Consider the following 13,288-nt stretch of genomic DNA (forward strand, 5'->3'; position numbering starts at 1 on the left):
AAGATCCGTAATAATCATAATAATCATAATAATAACCCTAATGTGTTCGGAAATAATCATAATATACTTTATACTAGCCATAACAACCATAATAGTCATAATAGCCATAATAATCATAATAGTCGTAATAATAACCATAATGAACTTGGAAATAATCGTAATAATCATTACAATAGCCATAATAGACATAAAAATCACAATTGCCATAATAATCTGAAAGGTGAACATAATAATCATACTAACAACCATAATGATCATAGTAATCATCATAATAAACAGAATAGTCATGGAAATAATCTTAATAATAGTTATTATTAACGTAATAACCATAATCACCTTAATAACCATAATGATCTCAATGATGACCATAATATTCATCATAATTATACTAAGACAAATAATAATCAGAGTAATCATAATAATAAACATAATAAGCTTTGAAATAATCACAATAACCATTATACTAGCCATAATAACCATAATAATCATAATACCTAGAATAATCCTAATAGTCATAATAATCGCAATAACCTTAATGATCTTAATGATGATCATGATATTCAGCATAATTATACCAAGATCCATAATAAGCATAGTAACCATAATAATAAACATAATAAGCTTTGAAATAATCATAATAACCTTTATACTAGCCATAATAACCATAATAATCATAATAACTAGAGTAATCATAATAGTCATAATAATCGCAATAACCATAATGGTCTTAATGATGATCATTATATTCATCATAATTGTACCAAGATCCATAATAATCATAGTAACCATAATAATAAACATAATAAGCTTTGAAATAACCATAATAACCGTTATACTATCCATAGTAGCCATAATAATCATAATAACCATACGCATCATAATAATTATATTAATAACAATAATAAGCTTGGAAATAATCATCATAAGCATTATACTAGCCATAATAATCATAATAATCATAATAACTATAATAATCATAATAGTCATAATAATAACCATAATAAGCTTGGAAATAATCATATTTATCATTATAATAGCAATAATAACCATAAAAACCATAATAGCCATAATAATCTGAATGTTGATCCTAATAATCATACTAACAACCATAATAATCATAGTGATCATCATAATAAACAGAATAGTCATGGAAATAATCTTAATAACCGTTATTATTAACGTAATAACCATAATCACCTTAATAACCATAATGATCTCAATGATGACCATGATATTCATCATAATTATACTAAGACAAATAATAATCAGAGTAATCATAATAATAAACAATAATAAGCTTTGAAATATCATAATACCTTTATACTTTGCCATAATAACCATAATAATCATAATATTACTAGAATAATCATAGTAGTCATAATAATCGCAATAACCATAATGATCTTAATGATGATCATGATATTCATTCATAATTATACCAAGATCCATAATAAGCATAGTAACCATAATAATAAACATATTAAGCTTTGAAATAATCATAATAACCGTTATACTAGCCATAGTAACCATAATAATCATAATAACCATAATAATCATAATAACTATAGTAATAACCATAATAAGCTTGGAAATAATCATAATAAGCATTATACTAGCCATAATAATCATAATGACTATAATAATCATAATAGTCATAATAATAATCATAATAAACTTGGAAACAGTCATATTTATCATTATAATAGCAATAATAACCATAAAAATCATAATAGCCATAATAATCTGAATGTTGATCATAATAATCATACTAGCAGCCATAATAGTCATAGTGATCATCATAATAACTACAATAATCATAATAATCGTAATTGTAATGTTAATAAGCATAGCAATAATCACAATAATCAGAGTAACCATAATAATCTTAATGATGATCATAATATCCATGATAATTATACCAAGACCCGTAATAATCATAATAATCATCATAATAACCATAATTTGTTCGGAAATAATCATAATATACTTTATACTAGCCATAACAACCATAATAGTCATAATAGCCATAATAGTCATAATAGTCGTAATAATAACTATAATGACCTTGGAAATAATCGTAATAATCATTACAATAGCCATAATAGCCATAAAAATCACAATAGCCATAATAATCTGAATGGTGATCATAATAATCATACTAACAACCATAATGATCATAGTAATCATCATAATAAACAGAATAGTCATGGAAATAATCTTAATAATCATTATTATTAACGTAATAACCATAATGATCTTAATGATGACCATAATATTCATCATAATTATACCTAGACATATAATAATCAGAGTAATCATAATAATAAACATAATAAGCATTGAAATAATCATAATGACCTTTATACTAGCCATAATAACCATAATAATCATAATAACTAGAGTAATCATAATAGTCATAATAATAACCATAATAGACTTGGAAATAATCATATTTATCATTATAATAGCAATAATAACCATAAAAATCATAATAGCCATAATAATCTGAATGTTGATCATAATAATCATACTAACAGCCATAATAGTCATAGTGATCATCATAATAACTACAATAATCATAATAATCGTAATTGTAATGTTAATAAGCATAGCAATAATCACAGTAATCATAGAAACCATAATAATCTTAATGATGAGCATAATATCCATGATAATTATACCAAGATCCGTAATAATCATAATAATCATAATAATAACCATAATAGGTTCGGAAATAATCATAATATACATTATACTACCCCTAACAACTATAATAGTCATAATAGCCGTAATAATAATAATAGTCGTAATAATAACAATAATGAACTTGGAAATAATCGTAATAATCATTATAATATCCATAATAGCAATAAAAATCACAATAGCCGTAATAATCTGTATGGTGGTTCTAATAATCATACTAATAATCATAATGATCATAGTAATCATCATAATAAACAGAATAGTCATGGAAATAATCTTAATAATCATTATGATTATCGTAATAATCATAATCATCGTAATAACCATAAAGATCTTAATGGTGACCATAATATTCATCATAATTATACCAAGATTCATAATAATCATAGTAACCGTGATAATAAACATAATAAGCTTTGAAATAATCATAATATACATTATTCTAGCCATAACAACCATAATAGCCATAATAGCCATAATAATCATAATAGTCGTAATAATAACAATAATGAACTAGGAAATAATCGTAATAATCATTATAATAGTCATAAAAGTCATAAAAATCACAATAGCCATAATAATCAGAATGGTGATCATAATAATCATACTAACAACCATAATGATCATAGTAATCATCATAATAAACGGAATAGTCATGGAAATAATCTTAATAATAGTTATTATTAACGTAACAACCATAATCACCTTAATAACCATAATGATCTCAATGATGACCATAATATTCATCATAATTATACTAAGACAAATAATAATCAGAGTAATCATAATAATAAACATAATAAGCTTTGAAATAATCATAATAACCATTATACTAGCCATAATAGCCATAATAATCATAATACCTAGAATAATCATAATAGTCATAATAATCGAAATAACCATAATGATCTTAATGATGATCATGATATTCAGCATAATTATACCAAGATCCATAATAATCATAGTAACCATAATAATAAACATAATAAGCTTTGAAATAATCATAATAACCGTTATACTAGCCATAGTAACCATAATAATCATAATAACTATAATAATCATAATAGTCATAATAATAACCGTAATAAACTTGGAAATAATCATATTTATCAGTATAATAGCAATAATAACCATAAAAATCATAATAGCCATAATAATCTGAATGTTGATCCTAATAATCATACTAACAACCATAATAATCATAGTGATCATCATAATAACTACAATAATTATAATAATCGTAATTGTAATGTTAATAAGCGTAGCAATAATCACAATAATCATAGTAACCATAATAATCTTAATGATGATCATAATATCCATGATAATTATACCAAGATCCGTATTAATCATAATAATCATAATAATAACCCTAATGTGTTCGGAAATAATCATAATATGCATTATACTTGCCATAACAACCATAATAGTCATAATAGCCATAATAATCTGAATGTTGATCCTAATAATCATACTAACAGCCATAATAGTCATAGTGATCATCATAATAACTACAATAATCATAATAATCGTAATTGTAATGTTAATAAGCATAGCAATAATCACAATAATCATAGTAACCGTAGTAATCTTAATGATGATCATAATATCCATGATAATTATACCAAGATCCGTAATAATCATAATAATCATAATGATGACCATAATATACATCATAATTATACCTAGACATATAATAATCATAATAATCATAATAATAAGCATAATAGGCTTTGAAATAATCATAATAACCTTCATACTAGACATAATAACCATAATAATCATAATAATTAGAGTAATCATAATAGTCATAATAACCGCAATAACCATAATGATCTTAATGATGATCATTATATTCATCATAATTATACCAAGATCCATAATAATCATAGTAACCATAATAATAAACATAATAAGCTTTGAAATAATCATAATAACCGTTATACTAGCCATAGAAGCCATAATAATCATAATAACCATAATCATCATAATAATCATAATAATAACCATAATAGGATCGGAAATAATCATAATATACATTATACTACCCCTAACAACTATAATAGTCGTAATAGCCATATTAATCATAATAGTCGTAATAATAACAATAATGAACTTGGAAACAATGGTAATAATCATTATAATAGTCATAATAGCCATAAAAATCACAATAGCCATAATAATCAGAATGGTGATCATAATAATCATACTAGCAACCATAATGATCATGGTAGTCATCATAATAAACAGAATAGTCATGGAAATAACCTTAATAATCATTATTATTAACGTAATAACCATAATAATCTTAATGCTGACCATAATATACATAATAATTATACCTAGACATATAATAATCAGAATAATCATAATAATAAGCATAATAAGCTTTGAAATAATCATAATAACCTTCATACTAGCCATAATAACCATACTAATCATAATAACTAGAGTAATCATAATAGTCATAATAACCGCAATAACCATAATGATCTTAATGATGATCATGATATTCATCATAATTATACCAAGATCTATAATAAGCATAGTAACCATAATAATAAACATAATAAGCTTTGAAATAATCATAATAACCGTTATACTAGCCATAGTAACCATAATAACCATAATAACCATAATAATCATAATAATTATAGTAATAACCATAATAAGCTTTGAAAGAATCATAATAACCGTTATACTAGCCATAGTAACCATAATAATCATAATAACTATAATAATCATAATAGTGATAATGATAACCGTAACAAACTTGGAAATAATCATATTTATCATTATAATAGCAATAATAACCATAAAAATCATAATAGCCATAATAATCTGAATGTTGATCCTAATAATCATACTAACAACCATTTTAATCATAGTGATCATCATAATAACTACAATAATCATAATAATCGTAATTGTAATGTTAATAAGCATAGCAATAATCACAATAATCATAGTAACCATAATAATCTTAATGATGATCATAATATCCATGATAATTATACCAAGATCCGTAATAATCATAATAATCATAATAATAACCCTAGTGTGTTCGGAAATAATCATAATATACTTTATACTAGCCATAACAACCATAATAGTCATAATAGCCATAATAATCATAATAGTCGTAATAATAACCATAATGAACTAGGAAATAATCGTAATAATCATTACAATAGCCATAATAGACATAAAAATCACAATTGCCATAATAATCTGAAAGGTGAACATAATAATCATACTAACAACCATAATGATCATAGTAATCATCATAATAAACAGAATAGTAATGGAAATAATCTTAATAATCATTATTATTAACGTAATAACCATAATGATCTTAATGGTGACCATAATATTCATCATAATTATACCTAGACATATAATAATCAGAGTAATCATAATAATAAGCATAATAAGCTTTGAAATAATCATAATAACCTTTATACTAGCCATAATAACCATAATAATCATAATAACTAGAGTAATCATAATAGTCATAATAATCGCAATAACCATAATGATCTTAATGATGATCATTATATTCATCATAATTATACCAAGATCCATAATAATCATAGTAACCATAATAATAAACATAATAAGCTTTGAAATAATCATAATAACCGTTTTACTAGCCATAGTAGCCATAATAATCATAATAACCATACTCATCATTATAATTATAATAATAACCAAAATAAGCTTGGAAATAACCATAATAAGCATTACACTAGCCATAATAATCATAATAATCATAATAACTATAATAATCATAATAGTCATAATAATAACCATAATAAACTTGGAAATAATCATATTTATCATTATAATAGCAATAATAACCATAAAAATCATAATAGCCATAATAATCTGAATGTTGATCATAATAATCATACCAACAGCCATAATAGTCATAGTGATCATCACAATAACTACAATAATCATAATAATCGTAATTGGAATGTTAATAAGCACAGCAATAATCACAATAATCAGAGTAACCATAATAATCTTAATGATGATCATAATATCCATGATAATTATACGAAGATCCGTAATAATCATAATAATCATAATAATAACCCTAATGTGTTCGGAAATAATCATAATATACTTTATACTAGCCATAACAACCATAATAGTCATAATAGCCATAATAATCATAATAGTCGTAATAATAACCATAATGAACTTGGAAATAATCGTAATAATCATTACAATAGCCATAATAGACATAAAAATCACAATTGCCATAATAATCTGAAAGGTGAACATAATAATCATACTAACAACCATAATGATCATAGTAATCATCATAATAAACAGAATAGTCATGGAAATAATCTTAATAATAGTTATTATTAACGTAATAACCATAATCACCTTAATAACCATAATGATCTCAATGATGACCATAATATTCATCATAATTATACTAAGACAAATAATAATCAGAGTAATCATAATAATAAACATAATAAGCTTTGAAATAATCATAATAACCATTATACTAGCCATAATAACCATAATAATCATAATACCTAGAATAATCCTAATAGTCATAATAATCGCAATAACCTTAATGATCTTAATGATGATCATGATATTCAGCATAATTATATCAAGATCCATAATAAGCATAGTAACCATAATAATAAACATAATAAGCTTTGAAATAATCATAATAACCTTTATACTAGCCATAATAACCATAATAATCATAATAACTAGAGTAATCATAATAGTCATAATAATCGCAATAACCATAATGATCTTAATGATGATCATTATATTCATCATAATTGTACCAAGATCCATAATAATCATAGTAACCATAATAATAAACATAATAAGCTTTGAAATAACCATAATAACCGTTATACTATCCATAGTAGCCATAATAATCATAATAACCATACGCATCATAATAATTATATTAATAACAATAATAAGCTTGGAAATAATCATCATAAGCATTATACTAGCCATAATAATCATAATAATCATAATAACTATAATAATCATAATAGTCATAATAATAACCATAATAAGCTTGGAAATAATCATATTTATCATTATAATAGCAATAATAACCATAAAAACCATAATAGCCATAATAATCTGAATGTTGATCCTAATAATCATACTAACAACCATAATAATCATAGTGATCATCATAATAAACAGAATAGTCATGGAAATAATCTTAATAACCGTTATTATTAACGTAATAACCATAATCACCTTAATAACCATAATGATCTCAATGATGACCATGATATTCATCATAATTATACTAAGACAAATAATAATCAGAGTAATCATAATAATAAACATAATAAGCTTTGAAATAATCATAATAACCTTTATACTTGCCATAATAACCATAATAATCATAATAACTAGAATAATCATAGTAGTCATAATAATCGCAATAACCATAATGATCTTAATGATGATCATGATATTCATCATAATTATACCAAGATCCATAATAAGCATAGTAACCATAATAATAAACATATTAAGCTTTGAAATAATCATAATAACCGTTATACTAGCCATAGTAACCATAATAATCATAATAACCATAATAATCATAATAACTATAGTAATAACCATAATAAGCTTGGAAATAATCATAATAAGCATTATACTAGCCATAATAATCATAATGACTATAATAATCATAATAGTCATAATAATAATCATAATAAACTTGGAAACAGTCATATTTATCATTATAATAGCAATAATAACCATAAAAATCATAATAGCCATAATAATCTGAATGTTGATCATAATAATCATACTAGCAGCCATAATAGTCATAGTGATCATCATAATAACTACAATAATCATAATAATCGTAATTGTAATGTTAATAAGCATAGCAATAATCACAATAATCAGAGTAACCATAATAATCTTAATGATGATCATAATATCCATGATAATTATACCAAGACCCGTAATAATCATAATAATCATCATAATAACCATAATTTGTTCGGAAATAATCATAATATACTTTATACTAGCCATAACAACCATAATAGTCATAATAGCCATATTAGTCATAATAGTCGTAATAATAACTATAATGACCATGGAAATAATCGTAATAATCATTACAATAGCCATAATAGCCATAAAAATCACAATAGCCATAATAATCTGAATGGTGATCATAATAATCATACTAACAACCATAATGATCATAGTAATCATCATAATAAACAGAATAGTCATGGAAATAATCTTAATAATCATTATTATTAACGTAATAACCATAATGATCTTAATGATGACCATAATATTCATCATAATTATACCTAGACATATAATAATCAGAGTAATCATAATAATAAACATAATAAGCATTGAAATAATCATAATGACCTTTATACTAGCCATAATAACCATAATAATCATAATAACTAGAGTAATCATAATAGTCATAATAATAACCATAATAGACTTGGAAATAATCATATTTATCATTATAATAGCAATAATAACCATAAAAATCATAATAGCCATAATAATCTGAATGTTGATCATAATAATCATACTAACAGCCATAATAGTCATAGTGATCATCATAATAACTACAATAATCATAATAATCGTAATTGTAATGTTAATAAGCATAGCAATAATCACAGTAATCATAGAAACCATAATAATCTTAATGATGATCATAATATCCATGATAATTATACCAAGATCCGTAATAATCATAATAATCATAATAATAACCATAATAGGTTCGGAAATAATCATAATATACATTATACTACCCCTAACAACTATAATAGTCATAATAGCCATAATAATAATAATAGTCGTAATAATAACAATAATGAACTTGGAAATAATCGTAATAATCATTATAATAGCCATAATAGCAATAAAAATCACAATAGCCGTAATAATCTGTATGGTGGTTCTAATAATCATACTAATAATCATAATGATCATAGTAATCATCATAATAAACAGAATAGTCATGGAAATAATATTAATAATCATTATGATTATCGTAATAATCATAATCATCGTAATAACCATAAAGATCTTAATGGTGACCATAATATTCATCATAATTATACCAAGATCCATAATAATCATAGTAACCGTGATAATAAACATAATAAGCTTTGAAATAATCATAATATACATTATTCTAGCCATAACAACCATAATAGTCATAATAGCCATAATAATCATAATAGTCGTAATAATAACAATAATGAACTAGGAAATAATCGTAATAATCATTATAATAGTCATAAAAGTCATAAAAATCACAATAGCCATAATAATCAGAATGGTGATCATAATAATCATACTAACAACCATAATGATCATAGTAATCATCATAATAAACAGAATAGTCATAGAAATAATCTTCAGAATCATTATGATTAACGTAATACCCATAATCATCGTAATAACCATAATGATCTTAATGATAACCATAATATTCATCATAATTATACTAAGACATATAACAATCAGAGTAATCATAATAATAAACATAATAAGGTTTGGAATAGTCATAATAACCCCCATGCTAGTTATAATAACCATAATAATCATAATAACTAGAATAATCATAATAGTCATAATAATCGCAATAACCATAATGATCTTAATGATGATCATGATATTCATCATAATTATACCAAGATCCATAATAATCATAGTAACCATAATAATAAACATAATAAGCTTAGAAATAATCATAATAACCGTTATACTAGCCATAGTAACCATAATAATCATAATAACCATAGTAATCATAATAATTATAATAATAACCGTAATAAACTTGGAAATAATCATATTTATCATTATAATAGCAATAATAACAATAAAAATCAAAATAGCCATAATAATCTGAATGTTGATCCTAATAATCATACTAACAACCATAATAATCATAGTGACCATCATAATAATTACAATAATCATAATAATCGTAATTGTAATGTTAATAAGCATAGCAATAATCACAATAATCATAGTAACCGTAATAATCTTAATGATGATCATAATATTCATGATAATTATATCAAGATCCGTAATAATCATAATAATCATAATAATAACCATAATGGGATCGGAAATAATCATAATATACATTATACTAGCCATAACAACCATAATAGTCATAATAGCCATAATAATCATAATAGTTGTAATAATAACAATAATGAACCTGGAAATAATCGTAATAATCATTACAATAGTCATAATAGCCATAAAAATCACAATAGCCATAATAATCAGAATGGTGATCATAATAATAATACTAACAACCATAATGATCATAGTAATCATCATAATAAACAGAATAGTCATAGAAATAATCTTAAGAATCATTATGATTAACGTAATACCCATAATCATCGTAATAACCATAATGATCTTAATGATAACCATAATATTCATCTAAATTATACTAAGACATATAACAATCAGAGTAATCATAATAATAAACATAATAAGGTTTGGAATAATCATAATAACCCCTATGCTAGCCATAATAACCATAATAATCATAATAACTAGAATAATCATAATAGTCATAATAATCGCAATAACCATAATGATCTTAATGATGATCATGATATTCAGCATAATTATACCAAGATCCATAATAAGCATAGTAACCATAATAATAAACATAATAAGCTTTGAAATAATCATAATAACCGTTCTACTAGCCATAGCAACCATAATAATCATAATGACCATAATAATCATAATAATTATAATAATAACCGTAATAAACTTGGAAATAATCATATTTATCATTATAATAGCAATAATAACAATAAAAATCATATTAGCCATAATAATCTGAATGTTGATCCTAATAATCATACTAACAACCATAATAATCATAGTGATCACCATAATAACTACAATAATCATAATAATCGTAATTGTAATGTTAATAAGCATAGCAATAATCACAATAATCATAGTAACCAGAATAATTTTAATGATGATCATAATATCCATGATAATTATACCAAGATCCGTAATAATCATAATAATCATAATAATAACACTAATGTGTTCGGAAATAATCATAATATACTTTATACTAGCCATAACAACCATAATAGTCATAATAGCCATAATAATCATAATAGTCGTAATAATAACAATAATGAACTTGGAAATAGTCGTTATAATCATTATAATAGCCATAATAGCAATAAAAATCACAATAGCCGTAATAATCTGTATGGTGGTCCTAATAATCATACTAATAATCATAATGATCATAGTAATCATCATAATAAACAGAATAGTCATGGAAATAATCTTAATAATCATTATGATTATCGTAATAATCATAACCATCGTAATAACCATAAAGATCTTAATGATGACCATGATATTCATCATAATAATACCAAGATCCATAATAATCATAGTAACCGTGATAATAAACATAATAAGCTTTGAAATAATCATAATAACCGTTATACTAGCCATAGTAACAATAATAATCATAATAACCATAGTAATCATAATAGTCATAATAATAACCGTAATAAACTTGAAAATAATCATATTTATCAGTATAATAGCAATAATAACCATAAAAATCATAATAGCCATAATAATCTGAATGTTGATCCTAATAATCATACTAACAACCATAATAATCATAGTGATCATCATAATAACTACAATAATCATAATAATCGTAATTGTAATGTTAATAAGCGTAGCAATAATCACAATAATCATAGTAACCATAATAATCTTAATGATGATCATAATATCCATGATAATTATACCAAGATCCGTAATAATCATAATAATCATAATAATAACCCTAATGTGTTCGGAAATAATCATAATATACATTATACTTGCCATAACAACCATAATAGTCATAATAGCCATAATAATCTGAATGTTGATCCTAATAATCATACTAACAACCATAATAATCATAGTGATCATCATAATAACTACAATAATCATAATAATCGTAATTGTAATGTTAATAAGCAGAGCAATAATCACAATAATCATAGTAACCGTAATAATCTTAATGATGATCATAATATTCATGATAATTATATCAAGATCCGTAATAATCATAATAATCATAATAATAACCATAATGGGGTCGGAAATAATCATAATATACATTATACTTGCCATAACAACCATAATAGTCATAATAGGCATAATAATCCGAATGTTGATCCTAATAATCATACAAACAACCATAATAACCATAGTGATCATCATAATAACTACAATAATCATAATAATCGTAATTGTAATGTCAATAAGCATATCAATAATCACAATAATCATAGTAACCAGAATAATTTTAATGATGATCTTAATATCCATGATAATTATACCAAGATCCGTAATAATCATAATAATAACCCTAATGTGTTCGGAAATAATCATAATATACTTTATACTAGCCATAACAACCATAATAGACATAATAGCCATAATAATCATAATAGTCGTAATAATAACAATAATGAACTTGGAAATAATCGTAATAATC

Source organism: Calliopsis andreniformis, unplaced genomic scaffold, assembly GCF_051401765.1.
Source record: "Calliopsis andreniformis isolate RMS-2024a unplaced genomic scaffold, iyCalAndr_principal scaffold0212, whole genome shotgun sequence".
NCBI classification, from domain to species: domain Eukaryota; kingdom Metazoa; phylum Arthropoda; class Insecta; order Hymenoptera; family Andrenidae; genus Calliopsis; species Calliopsis andreniformis.